The 12,553-nt window shown below is 38.9% G+C and overlaps 1 pseudogene; it reads left to right on the top strand.

Moving 5' to 3' along the window:
- The first annotated feature begins 1,729 nt into the window (after positions 1-1,729).
- Positions 1,730-4,998, top strand: LOC129669857 (cellular tumor antigen p53-like; annotated as a pseudogene).
- Positions 4,999-12,553: the final 7,555 nt, after the last annotated feature.

The raw sequence follows: 12,553 nt of genomic DNA, 5'->3' as shown, positions 1-12,553 counted from the left end.
CACCCTTTCTCATCTCTTCCCATGTCCCTCTCCAAGTCCACTGATAGGGGAGATCCTCCTACCCTTCCATCTGACACTAGTTTAACAAAGTGAATAAACTGTAATTAATATAAAAAATCATTTAATTAAAAAAGAATCTGGAGGTATCTGAGACCAAATGAGATTCTGTATGTCATCAGTGAAGATAATAATTAGGCAGTCATTTGTATGATTAATGATAGAATCCCTTAAACTTCAGACTGATGTGAAATTTTTAAGTAATGCTATAAAAATATAGACATTTCCTCCTAATTATATATCCTTGTTTTTTATGTAGAACAAATAAGTAATTCATCAAAATGTACTTTTTCATTCATTCTTGCCTTGTTTATAAGTGAGACTAAAGATGTTGCAAAAATCTATCCTCATTTTAATTAATTATTTTCAACTAATAAACACTAAAGAATAAATCTTCAAAAATATAATGTCTTATCATTTGATTTATCTTTACTGAAGAACATGTGTACTTTATTATGAAGGATTTGGGATTAGTTAAATAGTTCCATAATCATGGTTGCATATGCTCAGAATGTGATTATAGCAAAAGCTATTTGTTTTTTAATTAATTGATTACAATTTATTCACTTTGTATCCTCACTGATTCCCCTTCCATTGTCTACTCCCAGTCCCATCCACCCTCTCTCTTATCTTCCTATGCCTTTTCCTTAGTCCTCCGATAAGGGAGGACCTCCCCTTTCCCCCTTTTATCTGACTTTAGCTTATCAGGTCCAATCAGGGCTGGCAACATCACCTTCCTCTGTGGCCTGGCAAGGCTGCACCCCTAGGGGGAAGTGATCAAAGACACGCCCACGGAAATCATGTTACAGATAGTCCCTGTACCTCTTACTAGGGAACCTACTTGGAAACTGAGCAGTCTATAGGCTTCCTCTGAACAGAATTTCTAGGTGCTCTCCATGCAAGGTCCTTGGTTGGAGTTTCAGTCTCCACAGGCCCCTCTAGGCCCAGGATTTTTGGCTCTGTTTTTCTCCTGGTGGAATTCCTGTGCCCTCTAGGTCTTTCTAGCTCCCTCTTCTTCCATAAGGTTTTTGGCACTCTGCCTAATGTTTGGCTATGAGTCTCAGTATTTCCTTTGATACCCTGGTGGGTTGAGTCTTGCAGAGGTCCTCTGTGAATGGCTCCTATCCTTTTACTTGTCTTCTATTACTACAGATGTCTATTCTGTTTGACATTCTGAATGAGGAATAAGCAGCTTCCTTAAGGTCCTCCTTATTGTTTGACTTCTTTAGACCTATAGATACATGTGTTAGAAGAAAAAGTGACAAAGATCCTTAACCTCATTGGCACAGGAGACAACCTCTTGAATAGAACACCAACAGCATAGGCCCTAAGATCAACAATTAATAAATGGGACCTAATGAAACTGAAAAGCTTCTGTAAAGCAAAGGACATTGTCATCAGAACAAAGCAACAGCCAGCCAACAGACTGAGAAAAGATTTTCACCAATCCTAAATCTGAGGACTAATACCCAAAATATATAAAGAATTCAAGAAGTTAAACACCAACAAACCATGTAATCCAATTAAAAAACAGGGTACAAAGCTAAACAGAGAATTCTCAACAGAGAAATATCTAATGGCAGAGAAAAACTTAAAGAAATGTTCAGCATCCTTACTCATTTAGGAAATGTTAATCAAAACAACCCTGAGATTTCACCTCAAACCCATCAGAATGGCTAAGATAAAAACTGATCATATGATGCATGTTGTAGAGGTTATGGAGAAAGGGAAACCCTCCTTAATTGCTGGTGGTAATGCAAAGGCTATTTGTTGTCTCCAACATATACCCTCCCACTGTTTAGTTTTACAATAAATATACCTTTTAACATTTTACTCAAGTTTTAAGTGAACATGTGGTTTTTAGAAGCTGTTAATAATTATTTGTGATTAATAAAATCTCATCAGGATATTTTATTTTTCTTGTAGCATGGGTCTATAGAAAAAGTGCACGAACTTTGTATGTTTGAATGAGTACCGGTGTGTGTTTGTATGCAAGCATATATGGAAAAGAAATTAATATTAAGAAATAAACCTTTCAGGCTGGAGAGAAGACTCAGAGGTTAAGAGCACTTGCTGTTATTCCAAAGGTTCTGAGTTCAATTCCTTGCAACCACATGGTAGATCATAACCATCTATATAAGATCTGGTGCCTTCTTCTCTCATGAAGAACTCTGTATAAATATTAATAAAATAATCTTTTAAAATAATACTTATCTAGGCAAGATGCTCAGTTCTCATTCAGAAGGGCAAAGAAGAGATACCAGAAACAGTGGAAGAGAGGGAACAGGATGGAAGTCAACCAGTGATGTCCTCTGAAACACTCCATAGCCATACTTTGGGCAGAGCACAGGGAGTCTTATGGAAGAATGGAAACAAGAACTCCACAAGGATTTTCACTCTACAGAGCCAAAAAATCTGGGCCTAGGGTGGCCTGCATATTCTGATGCAACAATCAAGGACCCTGCATGGAGAGGTTCTTGACTCCCTGCTCAGATGGCAGCTCAGTCTCCATGTGAGTTCCCTAGAAAAGGGAGCAGGGGAAGTCTCTGATATGAACTCTGTTTCCTGCTCTTTGGGTACCTTCTCCTCATGGCATGACCTTGCCAGCCACAGAGGAAGAGGACCCAGGCAGTCCTGATAAGGCCTAATAGGCTAGAGTCAGATAGTAGGGAAGAGGACTTCCTCTATCAGACTAGAGGAGGTAGATGGAGAGAAGAGAGAGGACTAAGAAATCTATAAATGATGATTGAAGCACATTTCTAAATATGTGTATGATTAAATTTTGAGAAATGGTCATTAAGGCTCTGATTTAATGAATGAGTTAATTTTTATTTATTCAAAATAAAATAACATTTTTGAGTGTGAGAATGACAGGAAGAAGTATGTCACTAAGGATTTCTCTCTGGGGATTATATCTATTTTTTTCTTCTTTTTTTATTATTAGTTACATTTTATTAAATGTATCCCAACTGTATCTGCTCCCTCATTCCCTCCCAAACCCTCTCCAGCCCTTATCTCCTCCCTGCCCCTTTCCAAGTCCACTGATTGGGGAGGACCTCCTCCCCTTTCATCTGATCCTGTTTTATCAGGTATCTTCAGAACTAGCTCCAAAGTCCTTCTCTGTGGCCTAGCAGGACTGCTCCTCTCTTGGATTATATATATTTTTAAAGATTTATTTTATTTTATGAGTATGAATGTTTTGTGTGCATATACAAAAGTGTACCATGTGTGACTGGTGCCTGTGGAGGTCAGAAGAGGTCATCATATCTCAATAAACTGGAGTTATGTATGGTTGTGATCCATCACATGGGAGCTTGTAACTGAACCTGGACTCTGTATGAGAGCAAGGAGTGTTTTAACTTTTGAGCCATCTCTCTAGTTCTGGAGTTGATTACTAGTTAATTACTATTTTGCTCTTTTCTCTCATTCTTTGTCTAATATGATGTGAACTGTTTTACTCTGCCACACATTCCCTTTCAGGATGGACAACTACCCCCGCCCATGAAACTCTGAGTCAAAAAAAAAAAAAAAATTCCTCCACTAAACTAGTTCTATCAGACATTTTGTCCCTGGAATTTGAAAAATAACTAACACAAGGACTCATTTTCACTGCTGGTTGCTATGAGGATTAGGAGGTACCTGGCTTCCTGGCCAGAACCTACAGCAAGGTGACACACTCACCTTGCTCACTCAAGGTGCAGCCTGGCTGACTTCTTGGATACTGCCAAGAAAGAGCCATAGTCAGATCTCAGCGTTGAGTCCCTTGTGAGTCAGGACACATTTTCATACTTGTGGAAACTACTTCCTCCAAAGAACCTTCAGTCCACCTTGCTGCCATCTGAGTCCATGGAGGATCTGCTCCTGTCCCAGGATGTTACTAACTGGTTAGAAGGCCCAGATGACAAGCTCTAATGTCTGCAGCTCCTTCAGCAGAGGACCCTATGATTAATACTCCTGCACAAGTGACCCTTGCACCAGCCCCTCCCTGACCCCTGTCATTCTCTGTCCCTTCCCAAAAAACCTTCCAGGGCAACCATGTCTTCTGTATGGGCTTCCTGCACTCGGGGACCTCCAAGTCTGCCACATGTTCCCCTTCCCTCAATAAGGTATTCTGCCAGCTGGCAAAGACATGACCTGTGCATCTGTGTGTCAACTCCATATCTCCATCTGGCACCTGCATCACTTCTATAGCCATCTACAAGAACACATAGCACAAGACAGAAATTGTGAGACACTGCCTTCACCATGAGCCTTGCTAGACATCAAAAAGTCCTCCTCCCCAGCAACTGATGGCAGTGGAAGGAAACTTGCATGCTGAGTATATGGACAACAGGCAGACTTTTCAGCACAATGTGGTGGTGCCCTATGAGTCTCCTGAGGTTGGCTGTGACTATACTACCATTCACTACAATTACATGTGTAATAGCTCCTGCATAGGGCCCATGTGAACCACTGGCCCATCCTTACCATCTTCACACTGAAGACTACAAGTGGATACCTGCCAGGATGGAATATCTTTGAGGTTCATGTTTGTGCCTGTCATGGGAGAGACCGTTGCACAGAGGAAGATAATTTTCTTAAAAAGGAACATTGAACAGTGATACCCAAGGGAATGCTAAAAGAGCACTACCCACCAACACAAGCTCCTTTCCACAGTCAAAAAGAAAACCACTTGATGGAGAATATTTCACACTTAAGATACATGGGTGTAAACGTTTCAAGATATCCTGAGAGCTGAAAGATGCCTTGAAATCGAAGCATGCTTAGGCTGCAAGGGAATCAGAAAACAGCAAGGCTCTCTCCATCCTCCATCCTAAAGCATGCCAAGCTTTGATCAAGGAGAAAAGCCCAAACGGCTGGTTCGACTATATGATCTGCCCTTCTTCTGTCTTCCTACAACTGCCTGAAGAACAAGAAGGACAAGTATATTTCCTCCCCTAAGAATCTAAAAATCAAGAGAGAGGAGCCTGACTCAGACTGACATCCTCTATTTCCTGTCCCACATCGGCAACCTCCCTCTCCACCTCTTCCTTTCCTGCCATTTTATGACTTAGGTGCTTGAACCTCCAGCTTAGGTTTATCTTGGGAGGGTAGTGTGATGCACCTGTTTAACTTATAAGACTTTGGATTTGGGGGAGAGGCTTAAAGCGTGGGAGAAAATTCTCGTAGGTGGGATTAGAGTTTACAATTGGCCATAGGCAATGGTGACTGAGTTTACTTTCTCAAAACTTGAATAGGCACATCTGTAAAGTGTAGATCAGCATACCTACATCTCAGGGCTTGTTGTGCGCATTGATGAAATAATGACTGTCCCTTCCATTGCCCTTTATTACCCTGTCCTAGGGTGTGCTGGTTCATGGCCCCAGTTGGAGAATGGGTTAATAGTTGCCAGGTCTTTACTGGGCCAGTGAAATCCTATCCAGCCACTTGTTGGCACCTAAAATGAAATCTCTGTAAGAGTTTATCTTGGGCTCTCATAGGTTCCACTGCGACTCATTTCCTTTCCACCCTGTACTCTGGGTGTACTCCAACTCTGCAAAGCCTGTCCACATTATTCATTTCCCCTAACACTTCTCTCTTTCCATATGCCTTTTTATATATCATGTTTTTAACTTTACAATAAAATTTTGTTATCACTTGTACAAAAAAAGAAAAGAAAATCCTATCCTAGTCTATCAGGTCTCATCAGGAGTGGCTGCATTGTCTTCCCCTGTGGCCTGGGAAGGCTGCTCAACCATCAGGGGGAGGTGATCAAAGAACCACCCACTGAGTTCATGTCAGAGACAGTTCCTATTCCCATTACTAGGGAACCCACTTGGACACTAAGATGACATGGACTACATCTGTGCAGAGGTCCTAGGTTATCTCCATGAATGGTCCTTGCTTACAGCTTCAGTGTCAGAAAACAGCCCTGTGTCCACATTTTTTGGTTCTGTTCTGCTCCTCATAGAGGACCTCTCCTATGAGAGGACTGCGGGAGGGGCATGGGTGTAGAAGAGGGAGGGATAGTGGGATTGGCAGGGGACAAGAAAAGGGGCTATATGTGGGATACAAAGTGAATAAACTGTAATTAATAAAAAAATTAAAAAAAAAGTTTTCAAGGACCAGCCAGAAGTTTGGGCTGATTTAATTGGAGATGAAAGAGTTGAAGTGTCTATCTACCTCAGTTGGATTTCTGAGACCACATATGAACTCTACATACATTATATCCCATCTCCTCTGAACAGGGTCCTTCTTCTTGATACATGCATTGTGTTCATTTGCCAGCTTTAGCACTGCAAGTCCTCTGGAGACCAGAATGAAGTTGTATTTGTTTTGGAATGTCAACACAGTGATGGTCCTACATGGTAGGATTTTTTTGTTTGCTTGCTTTATTTGTTTCTTTTCTTTTCTTTTCTTTTCTTTTCTTTATTATTATTATTATTATTATTATTATTATTATTATTATTATTATTGTTTGTTTGTTTCTTTGAGACAGGGTTTTTCTGTTTAGCCTGGACTGTCCTGAATTCACATTTTAGACCAGGCTGGCCTCAAACTCAGAGATCTGCCTGCCTCTTTTTCCCTGAGTGCTGGGATTACAAGCATGAGCCAGCACTTCTGCCTTTCTTTAGTTGTTGCTTGTTTGTTTCTTTTAATGTCTGTTGGAATACTATGTGATTGGAAAGAAAGAAGGATTCTGCCTGTTCAGGTCATATCTAGCTCAGAGGAAAGAGCAAACAAAGGCAGTTGGTTGCTACTCAAGAGAGTCCTGGCACTTTAGTGGAGGGATAGCGTCAAGGATATTCTAGTGTAGCTAATCCTAGTGACTGCATAATCCACTCTTCTTTCTAATAACACCAAGTTTGCTCCATGTGGTAACTAAGGTACAGGCCACCTTTTCATTGGGCAATTAGTGTGATTTTATCTTCTTTGCCTGGGTGTTGTGAAGGGCCAGGAAATGACTGTAGATTACATTAATCAGTGTATGGCCATATCTTGCCCACTTTGATTCTCTTGGGTTGGTACAAATACGCATGGAATTTTCTATTGTACCCTAAGTTCCCGAGGAGAAGATTTATCTCTTCCTTCCCTCTGTATGAAAGCATGCATGAACATTATTTTGGAGCCTCTGTCAGAATATTGTTCAGTGAGGGAAGCCAATGCTTAATGAAGTCAACAGGTAGATAAGAGCATATCCAGGTAAGTAGAACAGAAATCTGGATCAGAATCATTGAGACCTTTTTAAGACATACTTTTCTGCTGTGGATCATTCATCCCATAATTTCTAAGTCAGCTTGGCTTGTATTATGTTAAGGTTTTGTGTGGAGGGCCATAGGGGTAGAATAGGGAGGGAGGGTGGGATTGGGCAGAGATGAGGGAGGGGGCCACAGCTGGGATATAAATTGAATAAATTGTAATAAATGATAATAATAATAAAGACTGAAAAATAAAAAGCACATGTTTTTCAGCAAAGGTTAAGTATTCCTTTTACATTTAAATTTTCTTCTTTATATTCTATAATTTAAGGACTGTGATACAAGTTGTATGCACTTTTTGCCATTTTTTATTGTTATTCTGACATAGTTACATCCAAGTAAATTTAAAGGGATTTATTTGGATTGTAATTTGAGAACATTAAATTCATGGAGGTTTGATTATCTCCACTTAAATTAAATACCTTTGGAACTGGAACATGTGATAGAAAAACTTCTTCATTTCATGGTAGACAGGACACAATAAGATCAGCACAATTCATGGCCTTAATAAACAGGAAGCAAAGCAAAGCTATAAGAGAAAGGGAGCAGGATTAGAAATAGTACTAAAAGATATTGTCTCCCAGTAATGAACTACTTGCAACCATGTCTAACTTTCCACAATTCCACCACTTCCTAACAGTCTATTCACTTTCTTTTTGTTGTTGTTGTTGTTGTTGTTTTCTATTCACTGTTTAAGTCCATTGATAAGTCACTATTCATTTAGTCAGGACCCTCAAGATCTAATTTTCTCTCAATGACACAACTTAATCCAGTAGACAATCAAAATTAAATATTATAATGTTATGACATTAATAAATCTTATATCAGAATAAATGAGATGAAGGGTAAAGATAAAGGATATTTACCACATATGAATACATAAACATGTAAACTTGTTCATGATGACATAAAGAAGAAAGATGCAAAACTATAGGCCTTATTTTTGTAAACAGTCAGGTACTCTTTATCTCTCTCTTTCTCACACACACACACCCACGAACATTCAAACAAGTTTCTTCTACTACATATTCAGATTACTTTCTGCCACAAGAACCACCTCAGATGGTCATGAATATTTACATACTAAGTGGATGACAATTTTATTCAGAAGTTCTTAAATAATTAGTGTCTGTATATAGATTGTGTTGTATTTCTACATTAATGTTAATTGTACCACCTGGAAAGACTAATAAATGCCTTAAGGAATTTCCTGTGTTTCAGCTTCCTGTATTCCTAACTGTCAATGTCAAGTAGGAGTCCATTTTTTTTCCTGGTAATTTAGATGAGTCATTTCTGTCTGTTGCAAGGAGCTGTTTGTTGGATAAGATTACACCAGCATATTTCTAACCTGAAAGGAAAAAAAATAGTCTCATGAGGACTCACTGCTCCCTAGACAAAGAATTATAGGCAACCAAGGAATGCTGAGAGTGGCAAAAATTCATCCTCAGGAATGGTTCCCCAAACTGATCAAATACCAAGTCGTCATCCCTGAAATAATATACATAATATGTATATATTTTGTAAATATGCAAATATTTTCTTATTTATACAGCTATATACTATACACCTAGAAATATATATGTAAAAATATAATAGAGGTTAAAAATTTGAGAGAGAGCAAAAAGGTGCACAGGAAGTATTGGAGGGAGAAAAGCAAAGGGGGAAACAATATTATTGTTTAAATTTCAGAAAATTGTGATGTATGTACATATGTGTGTCAGTTATCTCAGCTAGCAGAAACTATGAGGAGGCCAAATAGCTGGTTAAAATATTGATAGTATTAACTTCTAGCTTTGTGGACTAATTAAAGTTCTTCAAGATGGAAATCTCCCTCTTAGAAAATAATCTTTTTCATTATAATTATTATTATTATCATTTATTACAATTTATTAACTTTGTATCCTGGCTGTAGACCCCTCCCTTTTCTCCCAATCCCACCCACCCTCCCTCTTCTCCTATGCTCCTCTCTTTTAGTCCACTGATAGGGGAGGTCCTCCTTTCCTTCTTTCTGACCTTAGCTTATCAGGTCTCATCAGAACTGGTTGCATTGTCTTCCTCTGTGGCCTGGCAAGGCTCCACCCCCCAGGAGGAGGTGATCAGAGAGTCTGCCAGTGAGTTCATGCCAGAGAAGTCCCCTGCCCCCCTTTACTAGGGACCCCACTTGGAGACTTAGTCTATGGGCTACAATTGAGCAGGGGTTTTAGATCCTTTCCATGCATTGTCCTTGGTTGGGGTATCATTCTCTTCAGGGCCCCCAGGGCTCAGTATTTTGGCTGTGTCAATCCATTTTGGAGCTCCTGTCCCCTCAAGGTCTTTCTCTCTCTCCCTTCTTTTATAAGATTCTATGCATTCTGCCTAAAGTTTGTCTATAAATTTCAGCATCTGCTTTGATACCTCAATCAGTAGTGTCTTTAAGAGGCCCTCTGTGGTAGGGCCCTATCCTGCTCCCTGTCTTCTCCTGCTGCTCCTGTCTATCATATTTGTCCTTCTGAATGAGGATTGAGCATCTTCCCTAGGGTCTTCCTTGTTGTTTATTTTCTTGAGGAATATAGATTTTAGTATGTTTATCCTATAGTATATGTTTAATAACAACTTATGAGTAAGTATATACCATGTGTTTCTTTCTGTTTCTGGATTATCTCACTCAAAAATATCTTTTCTAGTTCCCAACATTTGCCTGCAAATTTCACAATTTTCTTGTTTTTTTAAATATTTTTTATTTTTATTAATTACAGTTTATTCACTTTGTATCCCTCCCTGTACCACCCTCCCTCTTCCCCTTCCAATTCCACCCTCCATCCCTCTTTCCCACCAGTGTCCCTCCCCCATTTCACTGATAAGGGAGGTCCTCCTCCCCTTCCTTCTGATACTAGTCTATCAGGTCTCATCAGAAATGGCTGCATTGTCTTTCTCTGTGGCCTGGTAAGGTTGCTCTCCCCTTAGGGGGAGGTGATCAAATAGCAGGCCAATCAGTTCCTGTCAGAGACAGTCCCTGTCTCCATTACTATAGAACCCACTTGGACATTGAACTGACATGGGCTACCTCTGTGCAGGGATTCCAGGCCATCTCCATGAGTGGTCCTTGGCTGGATTATCTGTCTCAGAAAAGACCTCTGCTTCCAGACTTTTTGGATCTTTTGCTCTTCTTGTGAAGCTCTTGTCCTCTCCAGTATAACAAAGGATAAACATACTAAAATCTATACACCTAAGGAAGCTAATCAAGAAGGAGGACTCTGGCTAAGATGCTCAATCCCCATTCAGAAAGGCAAAGAGGATGGACATGGAAGAAGGGAGAAAACAGGGAACAGGACAGGAGCCTACCACAGAGGGCCTCTGATAGGCTCTTCCCTGCTGGTTATCAAAGTAGATGCTCAGACTTATAGCTAGACTTTGGGTGGAGTTTAGGGAATCTTATGAAAGAAGTGGGAGATTTCCTTGTTTTTATTTGCTGAGTAGTATTCCATTGTGCAAATGTACCACAATTTTTGTATCCATTCCTCAGCTGAGGGTCATTTGTGTTGTTTCTAGTTTCTGGCTATTACAAATAAAGAAAGAATTAAAGAAAAAAATCTTTTACATAAGAATGCAAATTCATGGGCAGAGATAGCCATCTTTGTTGCAGAAGTATATATAAATCCAGATTATGGAAGAAATAAAACCATGTACTGAAGACAGATTCAAAACTTACATAAAACTGTAAATATTTTCTCCTTGTTCTACAAGGTATATTCTAACTGATGATCTGTAACTACAGTGTGTTCACAAGACCATATCACTCTTTTATTCAGGATGGTAGAAAATATGGCAACATCAGTAAGTTTAAAGATATGAGACAATGCTATACTTTATTTGTGGTGATGTGAGTTATTTGATTCAGAACCATGAATATAAATTAAACTGTTCATAAATAAGACATTTATAAATGATTATAGTTTTAGAAGCAGCATTTTATGCAAGGAGAGATCATCCAAATTTTTTGTGTTTATTCTAATAATAAAGAGAAAATCTCCATATCCATGACTGAGGTGACCCAATATAAGATTTTACCATATGAAAGTTGACTGATCATACTAGAGAATAACACCTCATAGAGAATCAGTGTACTGACATTTTTTTTTTTTTTTTGTCAACTTGACACAGACTAGGGACATTGGAAGCAAGGGAGCCTCAAATGAAAAATAGCCTCCATAAGCTTGGACTGAATGGAAAAGACATTTAATTAATTATTGATGTGGAGAAGTGGGTAGGACCAGGCCATTGTTTATTCTGTCATCCCTGTGTTTTGGGTTTTGTAAGAATGTAGGCTAAGAAAGCCATCGGGAGTCAGGCTGTAGGCAGTATTCTTACATATTCTCTGTATCAGCTCTTGCTTACAGGTTCATTCCCTGTTTGAGCTCCTGTCCTGACTTCTGAATGAGAGTGATGTGGACTTCTAAGGAAAACAAATCCTTACCTACCAAAGTTGTTTGTGGTCATAGTGTTTCATAACAGCAGTAGTTACCCTACTAGGACAATCGGTTTTTATTTCTATATTGTTAGTAGATTTGACATTCATAAAAGGCTCTAACCAAGTATTGACAATGACTAAAAAATCCATATTTTGGAGTTATGTAACATATATTGTCATAACCATTTTAATCAAAGACCATTGTATAATAAAATCTGTCCATATTGATTGTTATAATATCTTTATTTTGAGTCATCACTTTTGAAGATTCCTATGAGAAAACATAATTCCTACCTAGAGATCTTTATCTACAAATTCCTTCATTAAACTTCTGTGTTACCAGTTTTCTAGTTGTGTTTCCAAAATTCAGCTTATCTCCAAGCTAAACCAATTGCAGGAATTGGTATATAGTAACACATATGGTCATTCTAATTTTCTTTCTGTTGTTGCAATAAATTATTTTGGTGAAAAGCAACTTGGAAAGGGAATTTACAAGATGTAATACATCAAGGAGGAAAGCTCACAACAGGAGCCTGGAGTAAAAAACTGAACTATCACATTAAATTCAGGCTCTAAGTGGGCTGTTGTCCTAAATATTAACTGATTCTATTTAATGAACCATATACAACTAATAACTATCTCAAATGTGTGAACTTAGTGGAAAAGTAGAAGCTTTGACTTCTTTTGGAATACAACACAGATTTGCTTGGGTCATTCTTTGCCCTTTTATCCAATCAGATCCTGCTAGAACCTGAAAGTGGCAATAAGCATCAGACCTATCCATTTTGGAATCAAAAGTGAGTGAGTCATT

The sequence above is a fragment of the Psammomys obesus genome, unplaced genomic scaffold, assembly GCF_907164565.1.
Source record: "Psammomys obesus unplaced genomic scaffold, mPsaObe1.curated_primary_1811, whole genome shotgun sequence".
NCBI lineage: Eukaryota > Metazoa > Chordata > Mammalia > Rodentia > Muridae > Psammomys > Psammomys obesus.
The sequence above is the reverse complement of the archived record's forward strand: the minus strand, read 5'-3'. Positions and strand labels throughout refer to the sequence as shown.